The 21008-nt window shown below is 41.5% G+C and overlaps 1 pseudogene; it reads right to left on the reverse strand.

Annotated features, from left to right (window-relative positions):
• The window catches only part of LOC149199505 (protein EDS1B-like), a 28965-nt pseudogene extending 19208 nt beyond the window's left edge, over positions 1-9757 (reverse strand).
• Positions 9758-21008: the final 11251 nt, after the last annotated feature.

The following is a 21008-nucleotide window of genomic DNA, read 5'->3' on the forward strand; positions in this document are numbered from 1 at the left end:
AAAATGATGATTACATGGATGCTATAGATGTGGATAGCTTTTATGAAGAAATTTCTAGACTCAAGACATGTATAGAAGAAAATAATATGATCATTGATACCCTACAATCTCATATTTATGAAAAAGAAAAATATCTTGAAAAGTTAGAAGGTGAAATTGTTGGTCTTAGAAAAGAGATTGAGAAAACAAAGGCTATTAATATTAAGTTTGTCAAAGGATCTGAAACTCTGGATGAGATCATCAATGTACAACGTTCTCCTCTAAACAAGACAGGTCTGGGCTATAATGGAGAAACTTCTCAACCATCCACCTCAAAGAGTTATCTTGATGCAGCAAGAAGGAATGAGCAAAAGCACAATGAAGATCACTAGGTAAAGCAGGGACGAATTACATCAAACAAAGACTATCAGGTAAACCAGGGGCAATCCGTCCTAAGGATGAACAAAAGCTACAACCAGCCACAGGTAAAATCCTCTCAATTTGCTTCAAGAATGGATGACAATAGAAATTACAATCATTTGGCCGGAAGATTTAATAACCGCAGAAGTTTCTTCAATGGAAAATGCTTCTCTTGCCATAACTTTGGTCACAAAGCAGCTCAATGTGTTGCATAAAAAACAATCATGACTAGAGAAGCTCAAAAACAAAGAAGTATGACCGGGATTACAAAAAGGACCTATAACAACTTTTCGGCTCTTGAAAATGAAGTTGAATGTTCTATTTGCAATAACTTTGGTCATGAAGATTCTGAATGCAGGAGCAGGTTTCAGCAGACAAAGGAACAAGCCTCAAGCACCAAAACATGGAGAATAAAGGAACCACAAACAGAAAGATGTGGGATAACATTTTATGCAGAGGGACAGGAAAATCTATGGTACATTGACAGTGGATGTTCGAAGCATATGACAGGTGATAAAGAAAAATTTGAATCATATTCTGCTTTAGAAAAGGGAAAGAAAGTTTCTTTTGGAAATGATACTCCTGCAACTATAAAGGGAAAAGGCACTGCTCAGTTAAAAGAAAAGGTCAAAGCTGGAAATGTTTTGTATGTTGATGGATTGAAGCATAATCTTCTGAGTGTCAGCCAGATGTGTGATCAAGGAACCGAGGTGATATTTAGATCAAATGGATGTCTTGTTCGTGATCTTGATACAGGTAAAACGGTGATCAAAGGTGAAATAACTCCAAATAATCTATACATATTTGAATAAGGACAACAACAATGCTATCTAAGAAAGGATGATGAACACTGGTTATGGCACCGAAGGTTGGGGCATATAAGCTTTTCACAAATAAGGAAAGCATGCAAATATCAGGCAGTTCGCGGTCTTCCAGATATCAAAATTCCAGACAACACCATATGCAAATCATGTCAGTTTGGAAAGCAAACCAGAACTAACTTTCCAGAGAAGGAAGGATCAGCTAGCATGCCTCTTGAGCTTGTGCATACAGATGTATGTGGACCATTCAGGAAAAGGACACCTCGAGGAGAAGAATACTTGATATTATTCATTGATGATTTCTCCAGGTTTGTCTGGTTAAGACTTATGAAGCACAAAGATGAAGCATTCGAAAAATTCAAATCCTTTAAAGCCTTGGTTGAAAATGAATCAGGATACAAAATTAAGTGCCTCAGATCCGACAGAGGTGGGGAGTTTACCTGAAATGAATTTTTCGATTTCTGTGAAGAACATGGGATAAGAAGAGAATTCTCTAGAGCTAGAACTCCTCAGCAAAATGGAGTGGTGGAAAGAATGAACAGAACAGTCCAACAAATGGCTCGTGCTATGCTTGATGAGTCTGGAACTCCCGCAACTTTCTGGGGTGAAGCTGCATATGCTATGGTTTTTATTCTCAACAAAACAAATGTCCGGGTGAACAGAACTTAAACCCCTCATGAGCTCTGGTATGGTGAGACTCCTTCGGTAAAGCACTTCCAAATCTTTAGGAGAAAATGCTATATTAAGAATACTGATGAGAAACTTGGCAAACTTGAACCTAGAGTAGATGAAGGCATTCTTCCTGGTTATTCTCCACAAAGCAAAGCATACAAGTGCTACAATAAAAGACTTGGAAGAATTGTTGACAACATTGATGTAGTGGTTGATGAGAAGGGATACATTCCTAGGCAAGTAAATCATGAAGATATCGAAGAAGATGAAGACTACCCTCAAAGACAGAATGATGAAGAAGAAGAACCTCAAGAAGAACTAGAGGAGCAGATAAGGATAGAAGAGAAGACTCCATCCAGATATGTTCAGAAGAATCATCCAGAATCTCAGACTTTGGGACAGAAAGAAGCAGGTGTACAAACAAGAAGAACAATTGCAGAAGCTTCAAGCTATTTGGCATCTCTTCCACTGAACCACAAAATGTGAAAGAGGCATGCAAAGATGAATGTTGGGTCAAAGCAATGGATGAAGAACTTGAGCAGATAAAAAAGAACAACACTTGGGTGTTGGTTCCTAGACCAAAGGATAAGAATGTTATAGGGACAAAATGGGTCTTCAAAAATAAATTGAATGAAAATGGAGAAGTAATTAGAAACAAGGCTAGACTTGTTTGTAAAGGGTATGCACAGCAAGAAGGAATAGATTTTGAAGAAACTTTTGCTCCTGTTGCAAGACTTGAGGCCATCCGAATGTTTTGTTGCTCTCTCAAGCTTTCAAAACTTCAAAGTATTTCAAATGGACCTGAAATCAGCCTTTCTGAATGGAGACTTGGAAGAAGAAGTATACATTGAGCAGCCAGATGGTTTCATTCTTGGAAATGATCCAAATCTTGTATGCAGATTGAAAAAGGCTCTCTATGGTCTCAAACAAGCTCCAAGGGCTTGGTACTATCGTTTGGACAAATATCTTCATCAACAAGGTTTTTCAAAAGGATCAGCAGATAGCAATCTTTATATAAAAGTTGAAAATGACAAATTGTTAATACTTGTTGTGTATGTAGATGACATTATCTTTGGAAGCAATGAAGAAGCTATGAGTCAAAGCTTTGCCTTGGTAATGTAGAAAGAATTCGAAATGTCCTTGCTGGGAGAACTGACATACTTTCTTGGTTTGCAAATCCAACAAAAAGAAGGAGGGATCTTTTTGTCTCTAACCAAGTATCTCAAGTAGATTTTGAAGAAATATGGCATGGAAGATGCAAAACCAGTATGTACACCCATGGTCACAGGATGTAACCTCAGTGCAAATGATGAATCAGCAGCAGTGCATCAACCAACCTACAGATCTATGATTGGAAGTCTACTTTATTTGACAGGTACCCGACCAGACATAATGCATGCAGTAGGAATAGTTGGAAGATTTCAGGCAAATCCAAAGGAAACTCATCTTCAGGCAATAAAGAGAATCTTCAAATATCTTCAAGGAACTCAAAACTATGGCTTATGGTATCCTAGAGATACAGATCTCACACTTCATGCTTATAGAGATGTAGATTGGGCCGGAAGCGTGGATGACAGGAAGAGCACAAGTGGTGGTGCATTCTTTATGGGTTCCAGATTAGTATCTTGGTTCAGCAAGAAACAGAGTTCGATTGCCTTGTCTACAGCTGAAGCGGAATATGTTGCTGCTGCATCTTGCTGCACTCAACTCCTTTGGATGATGCAGACCTTGCAGGATTTTCAAATCACTTGTATACCACCCATCTCCATCTTATGTGATAATACAAGTGCAATTACCATTTCAAAGAACCCAGTCATGCATTCAAAGACCAAGCACATACTGATCAAGTATCATTTTCTCCGGGAACAAGTACTTGAACAAAAGGTCAAGTTGGAATATGTTCGTTCTAAGGAACAAGTTGTTGATATACTCACCAAACCATTGCCCAGGGATACCTTTGAATACCTCAGGCAAAAGCTGGGGGTTGTTGATGCATCATCCTGTTGTTGAATCTCTTCTGATGGTTGGTTGTACGCAAGGCTCATCTGGGGCATATGCGTACATGTGCTAGGTTGCGGATTGGTCGAAGATCGAATGGCACAGGTTCAGGGGGAGCATATAATGCATTGTTGGCATTATGGAGGACGTACAAAAGGAGATCATGGATGCTGGTCTGAATATTGCTCTATCTCTTTCATGGTCATTTATGGTGTTTGGTGGATTATGGTTCTTCTTTGCAGATCTGGTTTATAGTCAGGGGGAGCATGTTCTTAGGGGGAGCATAACCCTTTGCCCTTGATGTCAAAGGGGGAGAATGACGTTGAGGATCTTGAGGTTGCCATCAAGTCCAAAGGGGGAGATTGTTGGCATTATGATTCTGGTATGGCTCTATGTTACAAATGTTGTACTTGATGGCAACACCCTCAAGTGGCAATGCTCTGATCAGGCTCTCAAAATGTTGGAAATTAAGAGGTACCGCAGGTACGCCGGCCAGGAAGTGCGTTCATACCCGCAGGTTACCCGTTCATGAGGTGCGTACCCCCAGCTCACTCACTTCAAGGCAGAGAAGTGCGCCCACGTGGGGTTTCTTATGTCTGGACCGTGGTATTTAGCCCGCCATTCTCGATTCTATGGTTTTGGCCCATGGTATAGGATCTAATTTTGCCCCGGTTTGGATCCCTTGTATTGGTTATTGATGGTTTTGTCCCATGGTGTGAATAAGGGCTTGACTATAAATAGGGAAGGAGATCACTTGGCTAAGGTATCTTTTGCAAATTGAATATCTTAAGATCTGAAATATTGGGTTATCGGTTTAAAAGCTTGATCCATATAAAAGTGAAGTTGAAAGTGAATCTATGAAGTGTGATCTCTCGGGCGCATGATCAGATCTGGGCATCTGACTATCTGTGGCACACTGGGGGACTGCCAATTCGACCCTAATCAGAGGTACGCAGGTGATTAACAGTGCAAGTGCGTGGGTACGCAGAGCAGAAGAAGGCGCAGTGCGTGGGTACGCAGCGCAACAGAGGTTCAGGTGCGTAGGCACAGTGAAAGTACGCGGCACTACAGAAGCCGCAGGTGCGTAGATACACGGCGCGATAGCATCTGAGAGTGTGTTGCCACAGTAGTAGTACGCGGCGCGATAGAAGCAGTGGGTGCGTGGGCACAGTGAAGGTATGCGGCGAGTTTAAAGGAACAGTGCGTGGATACGCAGTGCAGCTCAAGGCTCTCTGCGGGGATACGCAGAGGTGTAGAAGGTGAAGTGCGTAGCAACGCATGCCAGATAAAGAAAAATTGCGTATCTGTCTTAAGGCATTTATTTGACTGACTTTTCTCTGTTGATAAGGTGTTCTGGGTTTAGTCTACTGTTACTATTGATCTAGTTACTGCAGTTGACTAGGTGATTACTTGTACTTGATGATCATTTGATGTTCATGGATCCAGTTTGAAAATTTATGAAAAGTGATCCTTGAAAGAAAAGAAGTAGGGGGTTGTAGCTCCCTTCCAGGAGAGACTGGAAAACGAGAGAGAGTTGTAGCTCTCTGCAGGTTGCAGCCTGCGTACTGGTAAAGGACTGCACCAGTACAAAATCATTGTAAAAGGAGTTTCTAATTTGAAAGAAGATAGAGACATATTGCAGCAGGTGGTTTTCACCCACATTGGGTTTCCACCTTATATCTGGTGTTCTTTGGTGTGACTATCTGTTTTTCTTGTTCATGCTCATTATTTTATGGTACTGACATACAAAAATAATTCAAAGTATAAATAAGGAAGTTTTATTAAAAGAATTTGATAATACTGATTCACCCCCCCTCTCAATATTATTTCCAACATACCCCACTATGGATAAGAAATCATATGCAGTATAGAAAGCGGTGAAACATTTCAGACCCTAACTGCTAAAAAACATTGAGTAGTCTTTGTGTCACACCCAATAGTCAGATCGATGCTTGTTCAACAAGAGCTAGGTGAAAGACATGTGAACTAGATGACTGGACTATAATAATATGATATTGACATCAATCCAATTCACACCATCAAGGGTCACAGTCTCTACAGACTGGAAACGGAGGCAATGCACACATAATAAGAAGAAGAGCTCGGTGGATGGGAGCTAGAAATTGATATGTACAATGTAGAGCAAGCACCCCCCACTTTGCATGGTAACTCTTGGTATGAAGAAGGGTGTCAGTACCTTGAACACAACACCATTCCCTCTCACTTCTCCATGTAGCAGAAGAGGGGGCTCTGACTCAAAGCCTTACCTTACTAGTTGGTGCACGGAGTGCTTTACAAAAAGCACAACAATGGTGTTTTTCTCAGGTTCCTAGAGGAGCAAGATTCATAGGCAGTGTTACATGATCTGCATGACGGATCAGCTGGGGGTCACTTCACGGGTAAAACAACAATGCATAAAGTCATGAGAGCCAGTTTCTACTAGCCTACGTTGTTCAAATATGCACACGCATATGCCCACAAGTTATCGTTCTATTAGCAATGCGCCGACAGAACTCAAAGGTCAGCAACACCGCCGCAGCCTGTTGCAGTGAACAAACCTTTCCAACAATGGGGCTTGGACATTATTGGGGAGATTTTCCCACATTCATCAAAGTAGAACCTCTACATCTTGACTACTACAAATTACTTCTCTCAGGGGACAAAAGTAGTTCCAATCAAACAAGTGAATGACCAGGAAGTCATCAGCTTCCTACAACAGAACATCATCTCGAGGTTTGGCGTTCATGTATCACTTGGTTTTGACAATGAAAATTACTTCTCTTCGTTGAAGATTTATGATTTTTCATTCCAATATGGTATTGTGCTAAAACATTTTTCTAACTACTACACGCAAGGAAATTGTCCTGTTGAATCCACGAACAAAAACCTCATTTATATCATAAAAAATACCATTTACTCTGAACAGTGAAACTAGCACTCCGCTCTGGTGAATTCTCTATGGGATGACTGCATCACACCAAAACCCTCTCTGAACACATCTCCATAATTCTTGGTATATGGGAAAGAAGACATTCTCCCGTCGAACATCTACTTTCTTACTCTCCAATTATCCCAAGAATCCCAAGGCAACCCGTGTTTATTAGTTCAGGGTAGGATGGACACACTACACAAGTTATAGGAAGAACGAATGAAAGCGAAAAAAAAAATTTCACTCCACCAGAACTGTATCAAGAGATGGTTGGACAAAAAGTCTGCAGGGACCACCAACTTCAGTGTGGGTGACTTAGTCTTGAAGTGGGACAAACCCCATGAGAACAAAGGCGAACACACAAAGTTCCAGTCCCTGTGGATTGTTCCTTTCACAGTTCACGAGAATCTTGGCTAACACAAATACTGTCTTCAATCACTTGAAGGGAGGATTGACAACCTTCCTGTCAATGGACAAGACTTAAAACATTATCTTCAATGATCTAGCACCGCGCCCCGCACTATGTACATAGTCTGTTATTGCCTATTCTATTTTTTTTCTTTGTTGTTTTTCTTTGCTTCACTTTGATTTGATTTTATGTCTTTTCATTTCATTTGTAAATAAGTGTTGTCCTGCACTATGTTTTGGTTTTTGAATAAGTATATGGCTAAAGTTCAAGAGCCTTGTGACACTACAATGCTTGGCTAGTCCTGTGTCCATCTTCTCCGTGATTTGTTGTAAATTTTGGTCGATGAAGCGTCGACGAAAAATACGATCCATCTGTAAGGGAAGCTCTAGTCAAACCATGAACTTGTGTCCAAACTAGGAAACCCCATGCCTGTAATCAGTCTTATGCTCAGTGCATTCAAGCTTATCCAACTAGTAGAAATAGGGAAAGGGAAAAATCTAAATGAGAAAGCCTGAATCAGAGGTCTTACATGTTGTTGGCTTGATGGGCCCTGACCCAGGTTCAATGTTAGTCAGGAAAGAAAACCCCTACACTACTAGCCCTTTCGACATCAATCCGCAGAGCGTAGACTGAAGTCTCACTCGGAGCAGTATGGGGGGATGTAGGAACCAAGTTTCCCCACCCTGAGATGGATGTGATCTTAGTTTTATACCTTCACCCACGTCCTCGTGCAGATTGATAAGCCTTTTAGGGCTTATCGATATACTTCTCGTAGTCGTCCCGTGATCCTCTGCAAAGGTATCTGATCATTCTTCACGCAACCCTAACAGGCGGTTCAGTCACTTATGCGCCTTTGTAACTACTTTACTATATAATTATTCGAATTATCTTAAGTATCTGGCAACTTTAACATGCAATTATGATTATCTTCACGTAAACATATATCTTTACTTGTGTTCATATAACAGAGGGAAACATATAGATTCACACATTATAACAACATTAAAACATAAACCCAGTGCTCAACATAACATAATCATATGCATTTAGCAGAAATAAAATACACAGTCATTTCAGAATAATTCTCTTTATTAATGACTCAAATCTCTAGTACAGAGTCTGACCTCCCTGTGCACATAGCTACAGGGGTCCACACACTCAGCTGCAGACTTTGACCCTAGGCTTCTGTGCACTTAGCTGCAAATCCTCTTTCCTATGCTAAGACTCTCGCTCTTAGCCCTTTTCAAATTCATCAATGACTCTCGCTCCACTATGACTTAACTAGGACTTATTTTTATACAATCCCACAGTCCGCAAACCATGGGTAGATCTCTAAATCTGACATGAATTCTACAAAAGAAGGGCGAAAACCCTTAGTAATTCTTTACATCTTCACGCTTCGCAACCACAAATTGTGGAGACTTTATATTCTTTATACAAAATTTGGGCCTTCTGCCCCAAAAATTAAGCTTTTAACCCAAAAATGACTCTGAGGGGAACCCGTTACAAATAGGCCCCCAACACAAACATGGTGACTCACCCTCAAGTCACTCTGCTATCGCAGAGATCTTGTCACAAAGACCTCCTAGCTCCACTTGGATTACTGCGACTTCGGCTGTGCACTGTGTTTCAGGCTGCTTCATCTACTCGACCAACTACTTTGACACTGGCCCTGCGCTATCTACCTATACCTTCTGCTGCATCACCTGTAGACTAGCCAACTTACCCTCGATTTTGGCTGTAAGCACATATGCATCGTTGAGCCAAGGCTTCAAGTGAGCCTTCAGTACTGCTTCCTTGTGTTGTGTTGCATCCACTTTCTCTTTCAGCGCCTTTTCTTCCTACAATTTTGCTAGTCTTTGGGTAATGGCGATGGTGCATGTCATCACTTTAACCTTGTCGTATCATTGTTGCAACTCCCACGCCTTTGTTTCTAGCCTCTGCACATTAGTCTCTTCTTACAGGAAGATGACTACTTCGAGCAAATGCTCAAAGAGCATAGTGCACTCCTTTACTGAGCTATCTACTACTGCCAAGACATCTTTAATAGCTACCTCGCGCTACTCCCTAACTGCTAGCAGAGTTGAAGGCTGGGCCTTCATCTACAATTCACAATCTTAAGGTTCAGGTCAAACTGAGCCTTCACCAATTCTGTTGTTGCCTCGCGCACTTCGACAACGAGCTTCTGAATTCGCACATCCATTGACTCATTTTCAGGAATGTCCAGCTCTAGGACAGACCTACAAGCCTCAACGACTACCTTGGCCGTGCGCTTTTTCTTATCTGTGATGGCCTTAATGAGATCAATAATGTTAAGCACGCACTGATAAAGTGAAGCACACACTGTTCGCAGGTCCGAAGTTCCGTGATCACACCATCCTGCAAGGTGTGAAGGGATTCACCTGGAAGCGCAGCCAAATTGAGTCCAACACCCTTGAGTGTGCTGACAATGGCCCTGTCAACTTTGGCTTCTGTAGTTAGTGCTCCCTCTGGAGGCGCTCTTGCTTGGGGATTTAGTGTGCACACCATCTCTACTGCTTCTAAGGTGCGAGGCGCCAAACTTATTAACGTTGCGTTGCTCCATCCCACACTAGTCTGCACCTGCGACGCCTCGATCTACAGCTCGTGCAGACCCGTCTGAGTGGCACCCAAAGCCTGCTTATATTGTTGCTCGAACTGTTGCAACAGTTTCCCGGTTGCATCCCTATTTGTGTCACCAATGTCGTTCAAATCACCTTATGTCAAGGTGATTGGGTGATCCGAATTGGATACTTAAACTCTCTTAAAGCTACCCGAACTCTGTAAAAACTCATACCGAAGTTTAAAGTCTTGTGGATGTCGAAGCCTATCAGAAATAACCTCTAAACAATGAGAATTTATGGTTAGCACAGAGCAACGAGGACCTTCGGTCAAAGCGCGCTGACCGAGGCCCATGGAGACTATACAGTGGTGCAAACTAGCCATTGGAAATCCAAATCAGGAAACAGAGGCTGTTTCTAATGCACATTGTTGGGCAAAACCCCTCGAGAAGGAAAATCCCCGAGTGCACGGTCACAAGGAAAACTTGAAAACCATGGGAAAAGCACTGAAACGACAGGCGGGTCCCGCGCTCCAAAACCGATGGAATATTGGAGGCGTTTCAGGCGGTAAGCGGGTTTGTCAGGGGACCCAGCGATGCCATACAGTGAATGATGCGTGTCCGGCGGATGAGAAAGAATGTCGCTCTCATCACAGGTTAACATTCGAGAAAGTCACCCACGCGATAAGAGCGATAATCGTAGGATCTGGAGGCCCTAGATCTAACGGAGGAGATTGCACCTGATGGGAGACCGGATCTGGAGGGAGAAATAAGCCACAACACATAAAATTTTGAAGTCTGATTTGACCGCTAACCTGGCAGATGAATCATTTCACAAAGTAACCGAAAATAACGAACCATCGAGGAAGAGCTAGCACTTAGTTCGTGAGAGGACAAGTGACCACCTCCTTGTGAAACTTTACACAGTGGTGATGACGTAGAGGCAGGTGATGTGAAGGGATGGAAGAGGAAGCGAAACAGTCAAGGGACAGATTGGCTTCAAGCCACGAATAGATAGAGAGTAAAGAGATAGAAAAAGAGAGAGCAGTTGAGGAAGCAGTAAGCAGACATGGCAGTAGAGAAACCAGAGCCGAGCTCACTGTAATAGGCAGAGCCACCAGAGGTTGGAGGCAGAGCCGCAAAGCCAGAGAGCTCTAATAGACTTCTAAGAGCCACGAGGCTGTAGTGAAGTTACAACACAGTAGGAGATCGAATGATCGAGCTATGGCTGGTTGTCTGAAGTGTGTCAAAGACAAGAGAATGAGTTCCAGAGATGAAGGCAGAATTATGAGGGAGTCGAAGAAGCTAGAAGCTCGAGAAGCTCAGAGCACTGACAGAAGGAGTCCAGTCCAAAGAAGCCTAGACTTGTCTGCAGAACAAGGACAACCAGGGGTAAGATGGCAGTCTAAGCCCATTGGTTTGGCTGTAAACCAATCGAGTTAAGTGTATCACTTGTAAAAGAATTGAAGCCATAATCCCAGAGAGCCTAATCGAGTTGATTAGAGCTTAAGGAGACGTAGCCCAAGATATCAAGATGAACTCTGTATTATATTGTTGTCTTATGTGTTTGTTTTTACTACTGCTTTAACTACTATTATATGCATTTATATATCAGTTTAAGTACCTTCCCATATCAGCACAAACAACAAATTTTAAAGTTAATAATCAGCTGAAAACAAATACAAGCATACACCCATATTTTCAAGCATTTCTTATTTCCGCATTGGTTTATCAAATAGACTTTGGAAAATTTAAAGCTTTGGAAGTGGGAGAGGTTCTTGAAAGTTAGACAAGAAGCCTAAGAGCCCCATTTTCAGATCAGGTGGTATCATAGCCTAAGGTTGGTTAGCCCCACCTTCAAGAAGGTTGTATCAGAATGCTTGATTGACAGGGCAAAGATTGCTTGTCTGAAAGGTCTTTGGACAGTCAAAGATTGATTGCCTCATTGATTGTATGCTTGGTTGCAGACTGACTATTGTTTGAGTTTGCAGAGGTGAAGGGAAAGCTATTGATAGCTCAATCCAAGAAGGACAAGAAGGGAGAAGGGCTGAAGGCATTCTTCTATCCCAAAGGACCTCAGGGCAATCCTTGAAGCACAAAAGGTTTGTTGCAAAAGGTTGCTGAATAAGCTCTTTATTAATCTTGTTTGAAGTTCTTTTGTTCATTAGTATAATGAAAACATCTACAAGTGAGTTCTCAAATTCTTCTTTCTTAACAGGTTCCTTTGGTGGAGACATGAAGCAAGACCTGTCCACCATGATGGATATGGTGAGAGAAATGTATGAGGATGGAAGGAAGAGCAGCATATTTAGAGAGCAATTGAATTCCATGGAGGAAGAAAAGCAGATGATTTCTGGAAAATTGCAGGAAATGGAGAGGCAACTTCATATTGCAAGTATGAACCTGAAAAGGATGCATGAGTTGGAGTCACAACTCTTTGTTGCAAAAGAAGCCTTGGCCACGTATCAGCTTCAAGAATAGGTAAACCATTCCTGTTTGTCTTCAAATTCTTCTAAGAATGCTTATATTGGTTCTTTTGAAAAACATACCAGAGGCATAGGTTCCAAGCTAATGTCCAAGATGGGCTATGAAGGAAAAGGATTGGGCAAACATGCACATGGTATTGTTGAGCCAATAATGGTTGAGGAAAAGCCTAAGTATTTGGGTCTTGGCTATGGACAGTCTTATGGAGAGAGTTCCAAAGCTGCCATGAAGGCCATTGAAACAATTCCAAAAAGGAGTTTCATTGTAGGTCCTCTACCTCAGAAGTGTGAGGATTGTATTAAGGAGGAATGCAACAGCTCGAAACATCATTCGCATGATGCAGGTGTTTAGAAGAACATACTTGAACCAGAGGGTTGTGGAAACTCTAACAGCCTTGAAAAAAGTGATATTGTTCCAAAGGGAGCTACTTCTTCATTTGTCTCACCTCCTCCTGAAGGCAATAAAGGTGAAAGAGGCAGTTATAAATTTGGTTCTAAACACATTCCTTTTGATTTTGTAAAGCATGGAAAAAAAATTGCGTGTTCCTTTTGTGGTTTGGATAACCATTATGTTTCTAGATGTTGGAAGAGGATGGCCACATACAGGAAACTTTTGAGGGAAAAGAAGCAAGCAGCCGAAGGTCCACAGGACAAGGAAAATCATGCTATCAAAAGGATGCACACGTGTTGCACTTACTACCATAAGCAAGGGCATATTACTGAAAGGTGTTGGACTTTGAATCCAGCACTGCTTCCACCAAAGCTGAAGGAGAAGGTGGAAAAGGAAAATGGTAGGGTTGGAAATAAAGATCCCATGATTGATGTGGTTCAGGGTGATTCACATATTGATGCTGATGTGCAAAAAAAGGAGGGACCTTTGAAATGGATTGGTAATAAATGATTAGAATTCTTATCCAATTAAGGCTGCATGTCTAGTGATGCATCTATTTGCATTTCTTTATGGAATAAATGCAAGTTGCAAGATATTACCAAAATGGTAATTAGAAAGAAGTTGAGTAGGAACTCACCTTATTGCTGCAACAATATGTTCATTTTAGCTTCAAAAGTACAGTGTACTTAAGTGAAAGTTGAAATATGGAATGCATGCATGAGCATGAGATGCATGTGATGCTGGCTTGGGAGAAGTTAACTTGGTTTCCAAAATGGAGATAAGGATGAAGTGTTTCATCTTTTGGAAAAGAGTCCTAAAGATCTTTTTCCTACATACTTGACTTGAAGGGTCATTTTTTGTAAAGGCATGTTTTATTGGCTTGTTATCTAGTTAATCATTTGTATGCAGATATAATACATGGAAGGGTTCACAAGATGTGAAATCTGTTTCTTTGTTGAAGAAGGAGTTAGCCCATGCAGTTGTTGTTTGTATGCCTGTTGTTGTTAATAGTTGTTGTTGGCAGCTTTTCAAACAGGTACAAATGAAAGTTTTGTGGAGTAGATGTACTTCACATTTGTTTGAGCCACCTTGGATCAAGCATCAGGGCAAAAAAGTTCAAACGACCTTCTGTAAACTTCATAGTAGAAGTTCTGCATGAAGTCAAGGAGGAAAACAGTTCTTCCCGAGATGACCAACCCATTCAAGAATGGAAGTGGTCAGAGATTTTGGTTCAAAGGAACTATGCAAAGGCAAGTGTAGGGAGGCTGAAAGAAGAGGGTGCTTTTACTCTCATTTACTGCTCAGATCAGTATATCAGTCTTTTGGTGGACCAAAAGTTCTTTTAGTGGGAAGGCGTGATCCGAATTGGATCCTTAAACTCTCTTAAAGCTACCTGAACTCTGTAAAATCTCATATCGAAGTTTAAAGTATTGTGGATGTCAAAGCCTATTAGAAATAACCTCTGAACAATAATAATTTGTGGTCAACACCGAGCAACGCGGACCTTCGGTCAAAGCACATTGACTAAGGCCCATGGATACCGCACAGTGGCATAAACTAGCCATCAGGAAATCCAGACTAGGAAACGGAGAGTTTTTTTGATGCGTGATCAGCGCATCAAAAACCCCTAATAGCACATCGCTGGGCAAAACCCCTCAAGAAGGAAAAGCCCCGAGCGCACGGTCATAAGGAAAACCCAAAAACTGTGGGAAAAGTGATGAAATGATAGGTGGGTCCCGCGCTCCAAAACCGGTGAAATATTGGAGGCGTTTTGGGCGGTAAGCGGGTTTGTCAGGGGACCCAGTGATGCCATATAGTGAATGACGCGTGTCCGGAATATGAGAGAGAAAACTGCTCTCATCACGGGCTAATGTCCGAGCAAGTCACCCATGCGATAAGAGCGATAACTGTAGGATCTGGAGGCCCCAGATCTAACGATAGAGATTGCAACCAATGGGAGACCGGATCTGGAGGGAGAAATAAGCCACAACGCATAAAAGTTTGAAGTCTGATTTGACCACTGACCTGGTGTTGAGTCTTGAAAATGTCATTCATTTCCATTACACTTTCACTATTATGTCCATTATATCACCTCCATTTCACCTCCATTTCACTACTATGTCACCACATTCATCCCACTTTCATTATCATTGGGCCACATTTATGTTTTTCCAATCTTTATTAATTCTAAGTCTTTTAAGTGTATTTGTGGTTAAAAATTAGAAAATAATGTGCATATGCTTATACCTAACAAATGGGTTGAGATTGTTGACATGTGTAGGTTGAAAGGAGGCTTCTAGAAGACCCTTATGTGGCACTCTAAGGCCAAATTCGAATTTGAGTGGAAAGAATCATGGGATCATGAGGATATTTGTCACATCTCCTAATTGTATTTTAACTCTAAGAAGACATGTGTCTTATCAGTTCCTATTTTGATTAGGACTCTAGAGGTAGAGGGAGAGATTCATGGACTCTCATTAATGAGATGGCTGAATCTCATCTTTTTGTATAAATAGGAGATCTCTCTCCTTCATTTGCTAGCTTGTTAGTCTTTTAGCTTGTGAGTTCTTTAGCTTGGAGTTTGTAGTTCTTCCTTGATGGCTTTTGAAAGCTTTGGAGAACTTTTTGGTACTTTGTAATTTTGAAGAATTTGAATAAAGCTTTGATGTTCTCAACATGGAAGGAGATGTGAAGTAGATGTCATGGAGCATATTAGAATGTAAGGTAGAGTAGATTTCATTTTGTAAATTTTGCTTTGATTTCATTATGTAACTTGATTGCTTTCAAGTTTGATAGATTAGATTTTTCATTCATGCAATTTTAATTCATGCAAGTGTGTTCAACCGGTTGATTGTAGATTAGTAATGCACATAAATTTTTAATGACTAATGACATGATGGAATCATCTTGTCCTTCTGCTGATTTATTTTTCAGAGTTCTAATTCCGGCATTGTTATTTCTTTCAGTTTTGTTTTTCTCATTTACTTTCATGCAAATTTAGATATCATATTACTCCATTTGTTTATGATTACCTTCCTATAGCCAAGCAACTCAAATAGTGAGGAATCAGAATATTATTTGATGTAGTATGATTTAGTTTCATTTTATGCAATTTCATTTCATGCAATTTAGATATCATATTACTCCATTTGTTTATGATTACCTTCCTATAGCCAAACAACTCAAATAGTGAGGAATCAGAATATTATTTGATGTAATATGATTTAGTTTACTTTTCTGCAAGTTAGTGATTAGATTACTCATGTCATTTTCGGTTACCTCCTATAGCCAGAGCGAGTTGAATGGTGAGGGATTGAATTATGAATGCATAGTTTGATCTTAGTTTCATTTTATGCAATTCAGATATCAGATTACTCAATTTGTTTATGATTGCCTCCTATAGCCAGAGCGAGTCAAAAGGTGAGGGGTCAGAATATGGGTTGATGTAATATGATTTAGTTTACTTTGCTTACAGTTTTTGAATTGCTTTAAGTTCAGTTTTCTTTTTATACAACAACAAGGATATTGGGTTTCATAGTCACTAGCTCATTGTTTGGTTGTTGCATCCTATTTTGATTGAAGTAGCTGCATATTTACACTTTTGTTTAAGTACTAATTCCATCAATAACATGTTTTAAGATCTTTTGAAGTGCTAAGTTTTGGAAGTTACCATTAGGAACATAGGCCTTGTCTTGAAATCTCTATCCATAGTTGTCCTTTAAAAGTATTCTTAAGACCTTAGAATAGGATTTCCATTTGCATTAGACACTTTAGGAAACCAAAAAAAACAAAACCACAAAACAAAATAAAATCTATAAAACAACGAAGTAAGAAAAAGGTTAACTAAGGACATATGGTGCACCACACTTCATCAGTTTACGATACCTGGATTGATAATTTATGTAGAGCAATTTAAGACATTAAATTGACTAGACACCTGGTAGATGAATCATTTCACAAAGTAATCGAAAATAACAAAACGTCGAGGAAGAGCTGGCACTCAGTTCGTGAGAGGACAAGTGGCCAACTCCCTATGAAACATTATAGAGTGGCGATGACACAGACAGGGAATTTCAAGCGGATAGAGGCAGGCGATCCGAAGGGTCGGAAGAGGAATCGAAACAGTCAAGGGACAGATTGGCTTCAAGACACGAACAGATAGAGAGTAAAGGGGCAGAGAAAGAGAGAGAAGCTGAGGAAGTAGTAAGGAGACCTGGAAGTAGAGAAACCAGAGCTGAGCTCACTGTAATAGGCAGAGCCACTAGAGGTTGGAGGCAAAGCTGCAGAGCCAGAGAGCTCTAATAGACTTCTAAGAGCCATGAGGCTATAGTGAAGTTACAGCACAGCAGGAGATCGAATGATTGAGCTGTGTATGGTTGTCTGAAGTGTGTCAAAGACAGGAGAAGGATTTCGAGACGAAGGCAAAATTTTGAGGGAGTCGGAGAAGCCAGAAGCTCGAGAAGCTCAGAGCACTTACAGAAGGAGTCCAGTCTAGAGAAGCCTAGACCTGTCTGCAGAACAAGGACATCCAGGGGTAAGATGGCATTCTAAGAACTTGTAAAAGAATTGAAGCCATAATCCCAGAGAGCCTAATCGAGTTGATTAGAGCTCAAGGAGACGTAGCCCAAGATATCAGGATGAACTCCGTATTATATTGTTGTCTTATGTGTTTGTTTTTACTGCTGCTTTAACTACTATTATATGCACTTATATATCAGTTTAAGTACCTTCCCATATTAGCACAAACAACAGATTTTAAAGTTAATAATCAGTTGAAAACAAATACAAGCATACACCCATATTTTCAAGCATTTCTTATTTCCACATCGGTTGATCAAATAGTCTTGGGAAAATTTAAAGCTTTGGAAGTGGGAGAGGTTCTTGAAAGTTAGACAAGAAGCCTAAGAGCCCCATTTTCAAATCATTTGGTTGAGGGAGGTTTTGTTGGCCTTGGACTTCTTCCATGGCCCTACTTTCTCTTGCTCTTGGTTGTGCTTAATCCGGAATGGTGTAGTTTCTAGGTCCGCTCCTCCCTGCTTAAGCTCTTGTTCCTCTTCCTCTGTCTTCGGGGGAGGCAAATTCTAACTCCTATTAGAGGTGCACTCCTCCTCTTCCTCTTGTCCTCCTATCTGCATCACGGCAACGCGCTCTGCCTTGGCCTTGTCTTCAACCTCCTTCTTTCTCTCCACGGCCAATTGTTCCATCTTTAGCTTGGCCTCTTCCTTCTTTCATTGTGTTGTGGACTTGCTAGATTCAACTATGAAGTTTGACGCAATGCGCCAATCTGGCGGCCAGTGGTCGAGGACCACTGTGATTGCGTCGTCTGTGGCTAGGTATGGCAGGTCATACCACTTATGTTCAGGGTCCTTCTGCGCATGCATGGAGACATGGTGGAAATATGCCTTGAATTCCACAATATCTATCAGCTGATAAAAAATTGTCGGCGACAACCACGGCTTTCGGTTGATGACCATGTGGATACTCATCTCCATCAAGATCCAAAAGAAATTGCTATCCTTAACCCTTTGGGGGTCCTTTGTAGCCCAGAGCGAAGCAAACTTCGCGGCTTCTAGCAAATCCTGTGCGACCAGAGGAGACTGACTATACTCCAGTAACTCCCACGCAATGAGTACTATGGACAACATCAACCATGCATAGTGAAATATTTTGCTATGATCCTGTGCCTCTCTGTCGTTTGCGAGGAACTTGTTGCAGAGGTAGCACGCCCAGTTAAACTGTACACCCTCCGTGCACTAGGCCGATAAGGCTACTACCGCTGTCGACACTTCATCTGTGCGACACTTCCTCATGATCTTTCCTGCGAAGATCTGAGTGGTTTCTTTAACTGCGGGGTTAGTTATGCTTGATATGGTGTAGCCGTGCTGATTCTTCGTGAGCTTAAATTTTCCCTTCATTGCATTGGTGAGGTCGTGCTCACTTGTCTTGTTGCCAAATTCCATGGCTAGATTTTCTCCTGAGTGTGGCAGCCGAGTGATCTTATGGATCAGCATGTCAGTGATGGGTATCGGCTCTTCTAGCCACATGCACCCATCATGCACCAAGAACAGTAGCTTCTTGATCACTACCATGGTTATGGTCATGCGGTTGTAATGCAGTACCCACAACATGTTTAATAGACCAACCTTATCCACCCCTTTTACCCACTTTCTTGGTTCCAGCATGGTCACACCAGAGTCTTTGTAGAAGATGTGGTGCATGAGTCTATTCGTCGCTAAGTGGGGAAATCGTTCTACATCAGCCAAATCCCAATCCTCCAATTTTAAAAGGGGGACATGCCCTAGGCACTGTCCTTTAAAGATTATTTTGTCCAGCAGTAAGGTTGTATGCAGCACGACCTTTCTTTCATCTATGTCCTTTGGAACCTTTGTCTTTCCTATCCGCGGAGGAATGTACTTAGGTAATTTAGAAATAGGGTCGAACCCCTCCAAATCAACATATTCCTCCTCCATTTCAATGTCTTCCACACCCATATGGATTTCTTCCACATCTTCTTCAGGCTCTTGGCCAACCACCTTACCCTTTTCTTGCGCGGTTGGATTTTCCTTCTACTGGTGCTTCCTGGGTGATGCCTGCACTGGCTATGGCCCTTTTTGGTTATCTTTCTTTGATTTTGGACCCTCTTTTGTTGGCGTAGGCCTCGGCCTATGCATCCTTAGTGATTTAGGCACTTCTACCGGTGCTTCGACGCTCTCAACCTTCAGGGCAGCGCCCTTGACTGCCATTGCTACCTCTAGAACAACCGCATCAGATGTCATTGGTTCTCCAACACTCATGGTTTCTGCGGGCGTCGACATGATGCTAGTCAGAAAGTCCTGCGTCTGCTTCGAAAATATCTCAAATGTTGAGCTTGCTCTTAAAGCCTCAAAGTTCTCACGGTTCATGCACACTGAAGAGCTCAACACCTCAATTCTCAAAATGCCAATTGTTTTTCCTAGGCAGCCACTGGTAATTTATAGGCATTTTTGAATTCAAATATGACCGTTACCCCCAGAATTCATTCATAAATGTTGGATTGGTGGCATATTTTCAAAGATCTTGCCCTTAAATTTTTACTTAAATTCCGCCACCCCACTCTATTTGGCCATTTTCCCACTGTCAAGTCATGAAAAATGACCATAACGGTCATTTTCCAGCTGCCTTGTGCAGACCCTTCTTGGACAACGCAACTCCCTACACATTTTTGCAGACACAGTGACATTCCTTCATTCCACGTAGTTCCCCAATCGCGCAGCTCCCCAACCCAGGTAGTGTAGTTTATAGTCCCACATCTCCTTTCAGCTGCCTGGAGTGCTAAGACTTTGTTTCCATCATAAAGTCATCTAGTGGGATCGCCGGCGTATGGCTTCAATCGCCTGCCATACACCTTTCCTGAAAGGGGTTCTCCATTCAGCTTTACCAACTGAATTGCTCCACCATCGTTGATTTCCTTGATGACATATGGCCCGAGCCAATGCATCCTAAATTTTCCTGGAAATTTATCAAACTTGCTGTCATACAATAAAACCAAATCATTTACCTTGAAGGTGCACAGATTGATGTGTCGATCATGCCATGCCTTTTCGTGCAACTTTTGAACTTGTTGATGGAATCCAGCTAGAAATCTATCCTCTTGGAGCGCTGTTATCTATGCGAGCCTCTCCTCCAGGGCTCCATGATCCACCATTCTTGTGAATTCTGCTATGAAAAGACTTGGTACAATGTACTCCATTGGAATCACTACTTCTATGCCATAAACCAGCCTAAAGGGTGTTTGTCCCATCAGCTTCTTACAAGTCATTCTATAAGCCCATAGTACCGAGGGTACGTGCACATCCTAGTCATTTCTCTTTGCATTGCAACCCTTTATCATTGTGCTCTCCAATATTTTATTGAATGCTTACACCGTCCCATTATCCTGCAGATGATAAGGTGTACTTTTATGATGGTACACCTGAAATTCCTCTATCAACATGTTGATCATTTCATTAAGAAAATGCATACCGCGATCACTCATCAAAATATTCAGACACCCAAACCTCATTAGAACGTATTCAAAAATGAACTTTGTTGTTGCTACTATTGTACAATCCTTTTCAAGCTATGCCTATGCCCATCTGGTTAAATACTCAGTCACGGTAATGACGTACCGTGCACCCATCTTCTTTCCTAGAGGCTGAATCGGTCCCATAAATTCAATCGTCCAATTTTCGAATGGTTGTAACGTCACCTGTGGATTTAGAGGCAGCTCATCCCTCTGCAATGCCCTGCCAGTCCTTTGACATGCATTGCATGCTTGACAATATGCTTTCGAATCCTTATGCAAGGTTG

Source organism: Pinus tabuliformis, chromosome 2_1 (assembly GCF_031772625.1).
Source record: "Pinus tabuliformis cultivar Carrire ecotype Pingquan chromosome 2_1, CPIR1, whole genome shotgun sequence".
Classification (NCBI taxonomy): domain Eukaryota; kingdom Viridiplantae; phylum Streptophyta; class Pinopsida; order Pinales; family Pinaceae; genus Pinus; species Pinus tabuliformis.